Consider the following 16,559-nt stretch of genomic DNA (forward strand, 5'->3'; position numbering starts at 1 on the left):
AAAATCCCGTAGAAATCCAACGGAGTTTTAAAAACGAATCTCAGGAAGTCGATTATTGCCAAGTTTCATCCAGATTACCTCCAATCGAAATCTCGACGTTCCATAAACTTTAAGCCATTTAGCATACATTTTTTTCCCGATTTCCTTTGGTCCCTCCTTTTGATGGGTTTTGGTGGTTGAAAATTTTAACGCTTTGAGGCACCCCCAAATCAAGTCCGATTTAGCCTAAATTTAGCAAAATCAGCTTTTGAATCTATCAAAAAAAGGTATTTGGTCCCTTTTTGAAAACGTTATAACGAAAATCTTTACAAACACCCATTGCCTCCCCTAGCCTGTGGTTCGAAACATATCCATTTTGATCAAAATCGACATCTGATTATTTTTTCGGTTAATTCGGCTTGAATGAAATGATGGTTTCGGTTCAATCGAAGATACCATCATTCCATTGAAGAAGTCCTATTTAAAGGCTTCAATACCCATTCAAAAGAAACTTTTAATTGGCCTAACCAAGCAATTTACAAAACATTTTCCTCCAGAAAGCTCTAATAATTGTGCCAGATTCCTGAAGTGTGCTCGAGAAAAAAACACCAAATCTCATTAAATTTATTTGAAACAACCGTCTTCCACAAATTTTAAAGACCCAAAGTTTTGCCAGAAATGGTCGCAAAAGCGGTTAACTCATTAAACTTTTCGGCACAAATCTGTCCCGCTTCCCCAAAACCCTCAAGTCTCAAAGCAAGGGGGAACATGATGCAAGAAAAGAAAAAACCACAGCCAAACAAAACAGTCGGTAAGTCCCTTTTCCGTTCATCAGCCAAAGGGACCTTTACCTGAGAAAACGGAAGCCGGAATCTTCTCCGACAGCAGCAACAACAACAACAACCGCATCGGAGCTCCCGAAAACACAAACATCGACGAAAACTTGGGTCTTAATTATTTACCTTTAATTTCGGGGGTCTCCACGTCTTCAAGATGCTCTCGAAAAAGGAGAATATCGTTTTACGTTCCGCCGCTTGGCTAGGCCAAGAAGTTTTCGAAGGACCACCCACTCAACCTAAACTTCCTACAGCTCCTTCACATCGCCTAACACATATTGAAATGAAACAGTTTGACTTTTCTCTCATCCGTCAATGTTTTAATTGAAGTTGAGCAAAATATATATATGTACATATGTGCATAGGTAGGTATGTGTGCCTAGATACTCAAGAAGAAGCCTGTTGGAATGTTTTCCTGGTGCTGATATTTGTCGGCTTTTAGCCATCTCTTGGCAAAAGAAAACAGACGCGACTTGTGTTTTCTATTGGTTTGCCATACTCGTACTTGAATGTTTTTCTAGGGTGCTTCTAAAAATTATTTCTAAGATACGTAACCTGAGCAACGTCTTAACTCCGTAATGTTTCAGAACTGTGAAGATTCACTTATTTTCAAGCAGTTTTTTACCAATGCAACGTAGGAACTGTTGCTGATTTGAAATATTCCAAATCATGGAAAAATAATCGAGCTAACACGACTTATCACTTGTCTGTTGAGAAAATCTGACAGACCCTGTAGCTGTGATCAAAGAATGCAGTGTGTGCTAAACAGTACAAGAAAAGTATTTTCTCATGTGAGCCAAAAGTCTTAAAACTCGAAGTTAGCATGAGTGCATCCAGAGAAATTTACAGAACGTCTGCAATTTCTACCAGACTACTTGAATCGCATGGAGACTACTTGAATCGCAATCGCAATTTCTACCAGACTACTTGAATCGCATGTCAGGTGACTACCCAAACCTAACCTACCTAAGGGTCCAGCGCCAATTGACCGGCGCATAGGGCTGAGATAAATCATCTCCACTGCTGGCGATCCGGAGCCAGCGTCTTCACTTGCTGCCAGCCAAGGTTCTCGTCAACTGTGCGGATTTCAGCGGCTAGACTTCGCCGCCACGAGCTTTTGGGCCTTCCTCTTCTTCGATTCCCATCTGGATTCCAGTCAAGCGCCTCTCTGTAAATCTCGTTTTCATCTCTTCGCAGCGTGTGCCCAATCCATCTCCACTTACGTTCCCGAATCTCGATTTCTAGCGCCCTTTGATGACACCGGCGATGTAGTTCCTCATTCGAGATCCAGTTGCCAGGCCACCAAGCGCGGATGATGTTCCGCAGGCAGCGGTTTACAAATACTTGCAGTTTTCGCGTCGTCATCGCATATGTGCACCAAGTTTCGTACCCGTACAGCAATACGGATTTGACGTTTGAGTTGAAGATTCGGATTTTTGTTCGTAGAGAGATCTGGCGGGACCGCCAGATGTTTCGGAGACTCGCAAACGCAAATCGGGCCTTTCTGATCCGGGTTTCGATATCTTTCCTGGTACCACCATCAGGCGTTATCTGGCTACCAAGATACTGGAAGTACTCCACTTTCTCAACTTGTTGCCCAGCTACCATGAAACTGGAGGGATTTCCTGTGATGATCTCCATCGACTTGGTCTTTCCGACATTGACTTTGAGACCTGCTGTCTTGGAGCTTTCGGTGAGGTCGTCGAGTTTGCTCTGCATATCAGGTTGCGTTTGGGCGAGCAAAACAATATCGTCAGCCAAGTCAAGGTCGTTCAGATGCTCCATTGTTGAGGGATTCCACGGCAATCCTCGGTTCGGTGCACAGTCGATCGATCCAGTCAGAATCTCATCCATTACGATTAGAAAAAGTAGCGGTGATAAAATACATCTTTGTCTCACTCCAGCAATTACCGGGATTGGTTCGGACAAGACACCGTCGTGCGAGACCTTAGAGCCGCCCAGATGTTTTCATGGTTAAGTCGGTCGAATGCTTTTTCGAAATCAACGATCACCAGCAGAAGAGAGTCCTGGAATTCGTTGATTTGTTCCAGTATGATTCGTAGCGTTGTGATGTGGTCCACACATGATCGTCAGATCGGAATCCAGCTTGTTGCCGTCGGAGTGTAGCGTCGATTTTCTCCTGGATCCTGTTCAGGATCACTTTGCAGAGTACTTTGAGGGTTGTACAGATCAACGTTATGCCTCGCCAGTTACCGCACTCTGTCAGGTCTCCTTTCTTCGGGACCTTTACGAGGATACCCTGCATCCAGTCGGCCGGGAATGTTTATTTATTTATTTATTTCACACACCGTCTTGGATTCAAATATCCTACAGACTGATCTTAATATCTAAGGTTCTTAATCCTATGTTTAAACATCGTTTTGGACACAGTAAAATCAAACCAGTATCAATGCAGTATCCCACATGTCAGCGAAAAGACGGTGCAACATTTGTGCTGACAGGGCAGGGTCGGCTTTCAGCATTTCAGCAGGGATGCAATCGATCCCAGGTGCTTTGTTGGATTTCATGTTTTTGATTGCCGCTTCTATTTCAGCCAGCGTGGGCGCTTCCGAGTTGACGCCAATTATGCGACTTACTGTTGGCGCTTCAAGCTGTGGGTTCTGTTGGCCATCGCTTTTCGTGACTCGGAAGAGTTGTTCGAAGTGCTCAGTCCATCGTTTGAGCTGATCTGTTCGATCGGTCAATAACTGACCTGCTCGGTCTTTCAGCAGCATTCTTGCATTAGTCCTTGCACCACTGAGTCGGCGAGAAATGTTATAAAGTAATCGGATATCTCCACTGGCGGAGGCTCTTTCTCCCTCTTCGGCTAGGGAGTTTGTCCAGGCTCTCTTGTCTCGTCTACAAGCTCGTTTAACTGCCTTTTCCAGCTCCGCATATCGTAAGCGGGCGGCTGCTTTGGCTGACCCAGTACATGGCTGCTCAATTCCGACTTTCGCCTTTCTCCGATCATCGACCATCCTCCAAGTTTGATCCGACATCCATTCAATTCTTCTTCCACAAACTTTACTGAGAGTACCATGGCTCATCGTGATAAAGGCATTCTTGATTCCACACCACTGTTCTTCGACTGTTCCGTCTGTCGGCAGCTTCGAGGCTCGGAATTCTAGCTGTTTAACGTATGCCCTTTTCACCTCTGGATTCTCCAATCGGCGGACGTCGTATCGACACCCGACTTTCTCCTCGCGCCATTGGACACGCGCGACTCTCAGTCGTATCTCGCCAAGGACGAGGTGATGGTCAGATGCAATGTCTGCGCTCGTTTGTTGCGGACATCAAGAAGGCTTCTTCTCCATTTTCGGCTGATGCAGATGTGGTCAATTTGATTTTCTGTTCGGCCATCTCGGGATACCCAAGTGACCTTATGTGAGGGTCGATGGGGGAAGAGCGATCCGCCGATCACCATGTTGTTGTTGCCACAAAATTCTACAAACAGCTCTCCGTTTTCGCTCATCTGTCCTAGACCATGGCGCCCCATGATGCGCTCAAAGTCCTGATTATCGGAGCCAATCTTTGCGTTGAAGTCGCCTAAGTTGATTTGAATGTCACCGTTCGGAATTCTCTCAACCACGCTGTTCAATTGACTGTAAAACTGCTCTTTCTCCTGCAAATCGGCAACGTCAGTTGGCGCATAACACTGGACCATTGTAAGGTTTCTAACCACGTGTTCTGAATCTGGCTACGATTATTCTTTCGTTTATCGGTTCCCATCTAATGAGGGCCGCGTAGGCCTGCGGGCTTAACAGGAAACCAACTCCTCGTTCCCGAATAGCATGTTCTCCTCGTATGCCAGAGTAGAGCAGGACTTGCCGGTGTCGGTGTCTTGTGTTCTCCAGTGTTAGGCCAACGGACTTCGCTCAGTCCCAGAATTTCAAGCTTGAGGCGGCTAGCTTCTCTAGCAAGTTGAGCCAGCTTGCCTTGTTGAGCAAGGGTTAAAACATTCCAAGTTCCAATTCGTGTCCGTGTTTTCATGCTAAAAGTCGCTGCCAAAGTTCCAGATCGGTCATTTCTTTTGGATTCCGTAACAAGTTTATGAATCGGGAGCAGTAGGTTGCTAGCCTAAAGTCCCTATCCCGCGATGGGGCTGCCATCTTGGACTTAGCTGGCGGGAGCCGCATTTCCTAAGTTCAGCCGCTTGCTGCAAGACAGACGCTGTTTGAGCCGCCCCTGACCTGGAGAACAGACGCTCGGTTGTTGTTGCACGCCGTCCCTGACCTGGGGAACAGACGCGTGCGGCCACCTTCTCAGTCTGCATGCAACCAAAGCATCCACCGGGGTTGGGTACCCGATCTCCGCTTAGGTTACTCGCATCCCAGCCGGTTCCACGGGGAGGTAGAGATAGGAGTTGTGAATAAGAGGTGATATGACCACTATGGGGTCTCGTGTTGCACATTATCCACCGTTTACCAGCCACTATATCCCAAAGCAATTATATTTTTCCCTTATTACGATTTTTCTATGAATCGCAGTGAACATAAATACAATAGAATTTAATGTCTACTGCGAATAAAATAAAAACCATATACAACTTGTAACTCTCTTTTCGTTACGCCTGCTCAGTCACAAGAGATTCCCCATGATTCCCAGGGTCGGCTAAATTTTGCTTTAATTAAGAAGGTGATTAGAGAAAGACATCAGGAAAAATCACGCTTTAGTTACCGAGTTTTTGGATTTATTCGGCAATTCGATCCCTATCGTTCCCTAACGTCCCTAGCTAAGGTTTTACATTGAAACTTACGTTTTTAAGAGTATGATGTCAGTGTAGGGGCCCGCCGCTGCCGATCACTTACTCGTATTTCCTCGAGGATCCGATTCGCCAATCGGGAAGATTATGTCCGCTTAGGTTCGCTCGGATTCGCACCTGAATCCTTCGGATGGAATCGAGGCCGTCGGAATATTAGTTTCACCTTCGCAGGGTTGCTTTTGTTGTCGGTTGGGCCACCAATGAAGGATTCCACGCCAGTCTTTGGTCAGTTCGACCACGAGTCTGCAAGAGCGTATGTTGATGGGCGCTCCTTCGGAATATCCGGAAAATGATGTATGCCACCTCAGCCTTCTTCGGGACCAGACTGTTCACCAAAATGGTAGAAATTGGGGCTACCTACGGATTAAGCCAAAGGTTTTGGTCAACGAGGTCACTCAACACGGATAGATACTTCCGGAAATAGTTGAGGGACGATTTGGATGTTAATTTTTTCATTCAACACTGTTTTTGTAACGTTAAGTGTTTCTTCTTAGCTGGTCCGAAACGAAGTGGAAGATCAGCGGAAGTCTCCTTTTTTTCAACTCCGTTTTTCAGTATTTTGGACGAACTTTTGCCATAGGGCAATACTATACCACTTTTGGTGTTAGTTGGCCGGTGTTTGTGGAGAGTGTGGTGATATTGCTGCTGTCTACAAACCTATCAGTGTTGGTTCAAATTTGAAAAAGACGTTGGGCCGTTACCTACTCTTTTCTTTTTCTATATGTTAAATTTTTATTTTATATTTAGTTGTTTTATTTTCAGTTAATTTTTTATTGCATTTTTAGTTTGTTGGTTGGCGTTTTATTCTTAAAACTACCCTAAATAGCTAACTCGGTTGAAGTGTGATTTTAACCTTATGTTTAGTTATAAATTTAACCTTCCTATGCCGTTCGGGTCAATATGACCCGAAGCGCACATTTAAAATCTCTTTATCATCATTCCAATATACTGAAGAACTAGGAATTTTGACAGACCAAGTATGTTCTTTGAAAATAATGATCAAATTAACGTCAAAAAATTGAAATTTGAGTTTTGAAAATCGGTTCATTGGGAAATGAAATACAGCTAAGCAAAGCAAAAATTGCATATCGTTTTTTTAAAGTTAGATTTTTTTCTACCGGAAGATCTGAGATAGCGGTCAAAACTTTCATTGGACCCCAACATATCTATACATTGTCGGATAGATGGATTCCTGACGATTTCAAACATCAATGAAACACTTAAATACAGAAAAGCTGTCAAAAGTTATGAGCATTTTAAAAATAAAATTGATTTTTCGGACTTTTTACTTTCTGAACCAGTTTCTGATAACTTGGTAATACATATCGACTTTATTTTAAAATTTTGAGTAAGAAGAACAAATTACCTACACAATGAATATAATATCATCAAAATCGGTTAACATTTACAGCCAGGAGAACGAAATCAAACTACAACTCAAATTTCCCCGAAACGGATATTTTGCGAACGGCATGGGAAGGTTAAGAAAATTGAGAAATTTACAAATGAACAAGTGAACGTACAAATATGGACGGTTACAAACTTTATGTGTCTTTGATTGAATTGATGAACATTGTTATAAAAATACTGAATGCCAATTTAAAATTCTGCGTTTGCATATTGTCATCTAGTGAACGTCCTTAACTTTAACTGTTGGTTTAATAATGCATATGTTGTTGATCAATCTTCCCTCAGTCTCGAACTCACAACGTTCCGATCCCCGTCCTTCGATACTTCCTCGGCGCCATTTCATGTTGATTCAAACAAGCAAATTTGTTCATGTACAGTTGAGAGTTCCGTTAAAAAATCAGTTGATCGTATAAAATACCACTGACTGTATCATTTAGGACTCCAAATCTATTTATAGATGACATTTTTTGATATACAACTTTAACCTATCTCAAAGACGATTCTATTACAATCAATAATTGTATTCAGCGCTGTGCGATCTTAGCTAGCAATTTACTGTACTGTTGAACGATTCGACAACCTGCAATACATAGATTCTTCAGTGCCAAACAAAGGATTTGCTGCTAAAATTAAATTAGGATGTATTATTAATCATTCATACACAGCTTTCATAACAAACATTACCCGGAATATTGAATTCGCTGGTTTCTAAAGAATCGAACAGTTCTTAACTTCCATGGGACTGTGGGAAAAAAGTGAATCTTTTTCTGTAGAAGATGTCTTAGAAGCAGCATCTGATTCTATGGAATCGTTTATCACAGAAGCGGATTTTTTGAAGCGTCGCGTCGCCTGTTTTTTTGCATACGCCGACTGTATGTGCCACTTTTTTCATTTTTATAATATTTTTTTCTTAATAAAAACTGCCTTCATTTTTGCAACAAAATTCGTCAAGGATTTTCAATTTTGCAATTGTTGACATAAGATGATTACGATATTACTTGGGATAAGAATTGCGTTATTAACAATTATTTACTGATTAAGTTTACCTCAATAAGCGACTTTGAATGACAAGTACGAATAGATTGTTTAAATTCCATTATACGATGTTCTCACAATTGCTGAACGACCTTTCATGGAAATAATATGTCATCATAGATCGCTTAATTGCACAGTGGGATTAAATATTGAGCTTTACACAATTCAACTGCGATTCAAAACAACTTTATTGATCTTTCTATACGATTAACAAAATATTATCGTATATAATGAACTATACAAACCATAAACGATAAAATATTACTTGGTTTAGCTACAACATGATATTTATACAATTCCAATCTAAACTGGATGCTTATACAATCTCCAATGAACATTACTTTACGAATTCTGGTTATCTGGGCTAAAACTCGGGCACGGAAGCTCTACGAGAAGATGCTGACAAAAAATGGCTGCTGTGAGATGGATGACAAAACGTATATAAAAGCCGATTTTAAGCAAATTCCGGGGTTGGAGTTTTTTTTTACCGGCAAGAGCAAGTTCGATGTGGATGACAAATATACGAAGAAGAAAATGTCGAAGTTCATCTCCAAATATTTCGTTTGGCAGGCCATCTGCTCTTGCGGACTGAGGAGTGAGCCTTTCGTGACAAAGAGCACAGTAAATGCCGAGATCTACAAATCTGAGAGCCACGAGAAGCGCCTTTTTCCGTTCTTGCCACAGCACGATGAAGCTCCGTTATTTTGGCCAGATTTGGCATCACGCCGCTATTTTTAAATTGTCCTGGAGTGGTATGAGGCCAATTCTGTCCATTTTGTTCCAAAGAACATGAACCTGTCAAAACGTCCGGAACTGTGCCCGGAGGAGCAGTACTGGGCAATAATATAGCGAGAACTCTGCAAGAGTAAGAATACATTCAAAGACGAGAAGAACATGTTAAGAAAATGGAAAAAAAAAACTGAAAAACCGGATGACACTGTAAAGACTTTGATGGATGACATCGTGCGAAAATGCGTTCAATTTTGTACTCAAGGCTCCATCGACTAATTTTTCTTTGGAATTTTGAAGTAAATCTATATATATAAAAATGAATTTCTGTCTGTCTGTCTGTCTGTCTGTCTGTTCCCTATAGACTCGGAAACTACTGAACCGATTTGAGTGAAACTTGCCAGGGTGGGGTATTGGAGGCAGGGGAAGGTTTCTATTATGGTCTGAGACCCATCCCTCTCTCATGAAGGGGGGGGAGGGGCCTCCAGAATAAAAGACCATTTTTTGCATAACTCGAAAACCAATCAAGCAAATGGTATCAAATTTGGCATGGGGTGGTATTTGGGAACGAGGAATATTTCCATGAATGTAAGGTACCCCTTCCTCCTCTCAGTGGGGTGATATAAAGGAGGGAGGGGGCCTACTTTACAATTTTTCAAATAACGGGAGAAATAATCAAGCTAATGGACCCAAATTTGGCATGGAAGGGGAATGGAATACGAGAAATGGTTCTATGATTATTTCAGACCCCTCCCTTCTTCCAGTGGAGATACATGAAGAAGGGGGGGGGGGCTAAACCCTTTTTTATTGCGTAACTTGAAAACTATTCGAGCAAATGAATCCAAATTTGACTTGGAAGGGTATTTGGGAACGATAAATAGTTCTATGATTATTTCCAGTGAGGAGATAGAAAGTGGGGAGGGGGCTTCGTTACAATTTTCAGAATAACTGGAAAACTAATCAAGCAAATTAAACCAAATTTGGCATTGGAAGGTATTTGATTACAATGAAAGTTTCTATGAAATATTGAGAGCCCTCCGTTCTTCCAGAGGGAAAATCTTAAGGGAGGAGGGTGCTTCCTTACAATTTTTTATGTCACTCGGGAACTTACCCAGCAAATAGAACGAAATTTGACTTGGGAGGATATTTGAACACAAGGAATGTTTTTGTGAATATTTGATACTACTGCCTCCTTCCAGTGGGGTGATAGGAAGGAGAGAGGGTGGCTCCTTTACAGTTTTTCGCATAACTTGAGAACCAATAGAGCTAATGGAAATAATTTTGGCATAGGTAAGGATTTGGATACGTAAAATAGTTATTTGCATATTTCAGACTTCTTTCTCCTTCAATTGGGGATACAGTTAGGAAAGACGGGAGCTCACATACGATTGTTTTGCATAAACCAAGAATTTTTCTTACAAATGGAACGATCCACTCCTTCCAGGTAGGGGGTAGGTAGGAAAAGGGGCTTTGATACGAATTTTATAGCATAACTCGACAACTAATAAAGCAAAGAAACCAATTTTCAAATGAGAAAGTATCCGAGCACAAGAAATGTTTTTTTCCTGTGGTTTAGCAACCTTTCCCTCCATTCAGGAACGATAAAAAGTGGGAAGAGGGTCTCTCATACACTTTTTTTTTAATATTTCGATAACTCATCGAAAAATGGTATCAAAATTGTATGTATGGAGCATATTTGTGTACGGGAAATGTTTTTTCGATGGGTTGAGACACCCTTCTCTTGCCAAAGGGGAGATATAAAGTGGGGAAAGGGTCATCCATTTTTTGAATAACTCGAGAACTTATCGAAAATGGAGCCGTATATGACATGGGATTGTATTTATATACAAGAATTTTTTTTAGGATGATATAAGACTTCCCTTCCTTTCATTAGGGATAAAGGAATGGGGGAAATGGTCACTCTAACAATTTGTATAACAATTCGAGAACGAATAGGTAAAATAAGTGTCCCGTGACGTTATTTTGTTATAAAAAATGTTTCTATGATAGTTTGAAACCCTCTGCACATTATAAAGGGACAACGAAGATTTCATATACAAAAAAAAATTTGGCATATGCTATAAACTTATGAAGCAAAGAAATCCAGAGTCATAAAAAGGATTAAAACACGGATTTAAAAAATAATAATAAAGATTTCAAAATAAAAAAATGCATTTTCTTTTAGAAAAAACATTTCAACAATTTTGAAATTGAATTTTAAAATTTTGTGCAAATAAATGAAAAGTTAATAACTAAGTACCAAAAATTTCAATAACTTCTGGAAGGTGTAGCAGAGCACACCGGGTCAGCTAGTGTATGTATAAAACTACCCTTAAATTTTGGTTTGAATCTAAAAATTATAAGAAAATTGGCATGACATTTTCAGTGTCGCAATAATTTCGTGTTCGCCATTTACAGATCCGCATTCAAATTCTTCATAAAGATGTTTTAAGCTCTTAATGAATTAACCTCTTTACTTAAATAATGTTTTTGAAGAGTAACTTGTTGTATGGATTTTTATTTTTGTACTAGCTGATCCCGTACGAACTTCATTTCGCTTTAAATCATTGGTACGTCAAAATGAGTTTAGAAAATGAATTCGAAACATTCTTTCGACAATTTTGGGGAAAAAAATCAACAGTGTTTAAAGTCGCTACTATTACTATTACTTGAAATTCAAATTAAACGGTTGATTGGCTTTTTTTAAAAATTTATGTGAGAGTGTTTTCTTCTCGATCGGTTGCAAAATCTAGACATTATGACAGAAACACGTACTATTTGTTTATGTGCACGACTCTTTTGCTTGACCTTCACACTTAAATTGATATCAATTAACTGCCTCCAACAAAATTATTGCACAAAACACTGAACTTTCAATGAAACTCTTTTTTTTCTGTCCCATGGCCCGAAATTCGATAATTGAAACCAATTTTACGTTCCTCAAAACTCCCTTGTGTCATTTTTACTTTTCAAATTATGTGTAAAATAACGTCAGGAACTTGAAAACAGTGAACAGTGAATATAGACGCCCTTTTCGCCGACCCTTGACACGGAACATGCTACCTGGAGTCAATTGCTCATAGTTTATAACCCTCATCTGAACATTTTCATCTCAATCCGATGCATGATCACGACAATATCGCAAAAACAGTGAGCAACTGACATGGAAGGCCTTTTTTTGACCACGATTCAAAACTTGACACCTGAAATCAATTATCTATTATGTTAAACTCCCATGTGTAAATTTTCATTAGAATTCTATGCTCAACCAAGAGAATATCGTAAAAACAGTGAACAGATAATAACCCCTTTTGCCGACCCCTGAGTCAAGATTTGAAACCTGAAAGCAAAAGAGCGTCCCTCAAAACTCCTATGCGGAAATTTTCATCTCAATCCAATGTAGAATAACGTCAAAATCGCAAAAACATTAAAGTTGCTTATGGACGACTCCTTCAGCCGACTTCTGATCCACAATTCAAAACTTGAAATCGATTTCTCGTCCCTCAAAACACTCATGTGCTACGTTTCATCATAATACGAACTATAATAACGCCAATATCGCAAAAACATTAACCAGTGGGTATGGACGACCCCTTTGGCCGACCCCTGACCCTAAATTTGATAACTGTAATCGATTGCTCGTCTTTTAAAACTATCATGTGCAAATTTTCAACACAATCAGACGAAAAATAACGTCTATATCGCGAAAACATTATTTGTCTTGTATGGACGACCCCTTTCAGAAGGGGTCATCCAAAAATCTGAAAACATTTTTCATCCTTCCTGGACCTAATGAGTATCCATGCCAAATTTCAGACCTCTAGCTCTTAAGACGGCTGAGTCTATAGAGGACAAACAAACAAACAAACAAACATACAGATAATTGCTTTTTATATATATACTAGCTGATCCCATACGAACTCCGTTTCGCTTTCAACTTGGAATATGTCATGAACAGTTTGTATGAAAGTCAACTGCCAAGCATTTTCCAGATTTACTTCCGAAGTCATTGTTAAGTAATAATTTCAAACATATAGGACGATCACTTTTTATGTCGTCTGCTACTCAATTTGAAATCAGAAATCAATTGACCGTGACAAAAATCCTCGTCAATAAATTTCGATTCAATAACAACGCAATTAATACCAAAAATTTAAACCTCTTTCGGTTGCCTCTTATACAATCTTTGATATTTGAAATCAATAGCCCTTCTCTAAGAACTCCCGTGTGCCAATTTTCAAAGCAATCCATTGCATAGTAACGTGAATATTGCTAAAAACAGTTAAAATTTTTTAAAAATGGACGACCCTTTTCGACGACCCCAACAAAACATTTGACATCTGAAATCGATTGCCCGTCTCCGAAAACTACCGTGTGCAAATTTTCATCCCAATCCGATGTCAAAGAACGTTAAAATTGCAAAAATATTGAAAGGTTAATATGGACGACCCCCTTTTCCGGTCCCTTACACCGAATTTATTACCTGAAATCCATTGCGCGTGCCTCAAAACTCTCGTGTACCAATTTTCATCTGAATCCGATGTATAATAACGACCATATCGCGTTAACAGTGAATAGTTAATATGGACGACCCCTTTTGCCGACCCCTTCTACAAAATTTGATAACTGGAATCGATTGTCCGTTCCTTAAAATCTCCGTCTGCAAATTTTCATCTCAATACAATGCATAATAACGCCAATATCGTAAAAACATTGAAAAGTTTATATGGATGACCCCTCTGGCCGACCCCTGACCCTGAATTTAATACCTGTAAGCGATTGCTCGTTCCTCAAAACATTCATGTGCAAATTTTCATATCAATCCAATGCGTAATAACGTCAATATAGTAAAAACACTGAACAGTTCATATGGACGACCCCTTTTGCCGACCCCTGATACGAAATTCAAAACCTGGAATCAATTTAGCATCTCTCAAAACCCCTACGTGCAAATTTTTGTCACAATCCGACGAAAACTAACGTCAATATCGCGAAAACAATATTTGTCTTGTATGGACGACCCCCTTTAGAAGGGGTCATCCAAAAATCTGAAAACATTTTTCATCATTCCTGGTCCTAATGAGTATCCATGCCAAATTTCAACTCTCTAGCTCTTAAGATGGCTGAGCCTATAGTGGACAAACAAACAAACAAACAAACAAACCCACAGAAATTGCTTTTTATATACACACTATTAATTTTTTGGTGTAAATTTATGTCAAAAAGGATGCACAAAAAAGAAGCATCACTTTTGACATAAAATTACACTGGAAAATACAGAAACGCTTGAAGACATAAAATTTCCGGCTGTAATTGAATAGCACATTCGACATAAAATTACATCATCAATGATGTAAATTTACGTCAAGTAGGACGCACAAAAGCGTAGCATCGTTTTTGACATAAATTTAGATCATTGATGATATAATATTGCATTGTACATTCTAATATGCTCACTATTAATTTTTGGGTGTAAATTTATGTCAATATGCGAGTAATTTTCGGATGAAATAAGATTTCTGAGACATACATTTTCGTAAGCCAAATTTTTTGTTTATTTTCATATTCTACCAAAGCAATGCAACTTTCTATATATCGTCACTCGCTAATCAGTCATGGTACGAAAGTGGGTTCGTTGGGGAGGGGGCGGGGTGGTGAGGGTGGTAAGGTTCTATTACAGAATGTTTTTAGAGAAATATAATTTTGATGAAATATGTCATTTTTATAATCTTATTCAGGTTAATTAAGTAAACTTTATTAAGAGAAAGAAAACATAACGATAATACAGCTGAGTCAAGTGAAACCGTGAAAAGTTAACAAAAACGTATGGACATATGAAAGTGCTCAATAAGCTTAATATTTTAAGTTAACATACAGAAAGCGCCGAGATATGGCATGAGCTCTTAATACATCCGTATCTGATTAACGAACGACTACTCTATATGCTTCACTCATGTTCGCTTCGTTCCGTATTTGCTTAGTTCATTGATTATCGGTTTTATTACCGGCATTATCTAATAGGTATTTCTGTATATTTCACATTCTTTCGAACAAATTTGTGATTTTTAACGCCTTTACCATCTTTATGGCATTCGCGACTTTATAAACGATGCAGTTGGCGGATCGTTATTGAAAAACTTATCCGGTACAATTGTGTTCGAGGTTTACTCTTGGGCTCGAACTCACGGACATTGGCTCAGGAGACAACAGACTTGCCAACTGAGCTATATCACAAGCCCCAGACCTACATTTTGAATGTACGAAGTTATTTGAAGAATATTAATTTTCGAGAAATAAAAGCAACAAAATAATATTTTTGCTGGGGGATTATGGAACTGTCAACTTTGAACGCTTTTTTCTCAAGACAGCGATGTTGGCGCATTCGTCGTAATCAAAATTCGATACCGATATACATTTTATGGCTTCTTTTGGCTAATGGCAAATGTGACCTTATCCTTGATCAATGTGATTCTTATCATCCTATCTCTAAAGTCATGAAAAATTGAGTTTTAATTTCTTATAGAAATGGAATAGTGTATATCACAAACATGTATGCATGTATTGTTTGACTAACATTATCACACAAATAAAGAAGCAAATACACAATTAAGGCGCTTAGCATCAGAGATGTGACGGTGGTCAAATACTAATTTCTAGAAAACGTGCTTCAAAGTTGCCGGAGTGGTCGATTTTCCATACATTTTTAGGATATTAATAATTTTAACTCAATCGAAAGAATATGGGAAAAAGTTTTTCTGAAATTTGCACTAAACTGATTGAAATCTGTTAAAATTGATCGTTTTGGCACTTGCGCCCCTTTAATCCTAAAAGGCCTCTGTTATGGCAGTATTAAGATATTCAATTTGTGAAATTTTAAACGCCTTCATGTAGACAACGTATTTGTGTGGACAATGTGGATGATGAAATCAAATTTAGTTTTAACGCAAAACATCGTGCGCACACGCAAAGGCGTTTAAATTTGTTTCTAGCAAGAACGCGCTAGTTAAACTGTCAGCTGGTCAAACAAGCTTTGTCTACGAGTTCCTAAATTGTATAAAAATGTTTACGTAAGAAATATGAAATTGATGTTATAAAAGTGTTGTTAAACTTATCTCTGCTGGTTAATCCTCGGAATAAACAATCCACTGTTCGGCTGCTTGCGGTCCATGGTTGTTGTCTTTGATTCTGCCTCCTTAGACGCACCGATGGTTCAACCGAGACAGCCGATAGCCTGCACACTCGCAGGTCCCAGTAGTGACGGAGAGCACGCTCGGATCGGATCTGCTTTAGCCGCTCTAAATCTTCACGCAGCTTGGAGTCCACCGAAAAGGTCAGCTGCAAATACTTGCCACCGATGATGATGCCATTCTGTCTGTTCAGGAACCAATTTTGAATTTTGTACTGGGGAGTGGGTTGGAGATGATGATGATGATCCTCCTCATCGAAGCACTCGCCAGTCGGCTTTAACGGATCGACATCGGTCTTCTTCGACGTAGCCAACACCCTCGATGGTGGTCAACGCAATCGGTACCGTCCGTTTCCATCGATGTTGATGCTCAAAAAAACTACAACGAAGTCGCAATTTTTCCCGTTTGAAAACACCGCAATCAAAACAAACAAATCAATCTCACACACTTATTTCTTTTACACTGGTATTGAGTTTTAAGAAATTAATTTTACATCATGCACGACATAAATTTGGGATCCTAGATCTAGTTTTCACTAGGTCGACCTAATTTATTTCTACGGGCATGAAATTTAGGTGTAAAGCGATGTAAAATCAGACGCTTTCTAATTTAGATCCAATA

At 39.6% G+C, this 16,559-nt stretch overlaps 1 protein-coding gene across 1 annotated transcript in view; it reads right to left on the bottom strand.

Moving 5' to 3' along the window:
* Window positions 1–16,559, bottom strand: part of LOC129753268 (ras-specific guanine nucleotide-releasing factor 2-like) — a 56,167-nt gene that overhangs the window by 28,598 nt on the left and 11,010 nt on the right. The window lies entirely within an intron of this gene.

The sequence above is a fragment of the Uranotaenia lowii genome, chromosome 3, assembly GCF_029784155.1.
Source record: "Uranotaenia lowii strain MFRU-FL chromosome 3, ASM2978415v1, whole genome shotgun sequence".
In the NCBI taxonomy this organism is placed as follows: Eukaryota; Metazoa; Arthropoda; class Insecta; order Diptera; family Culicidae; genus Uranotaenia; species Uranotaenia lowii.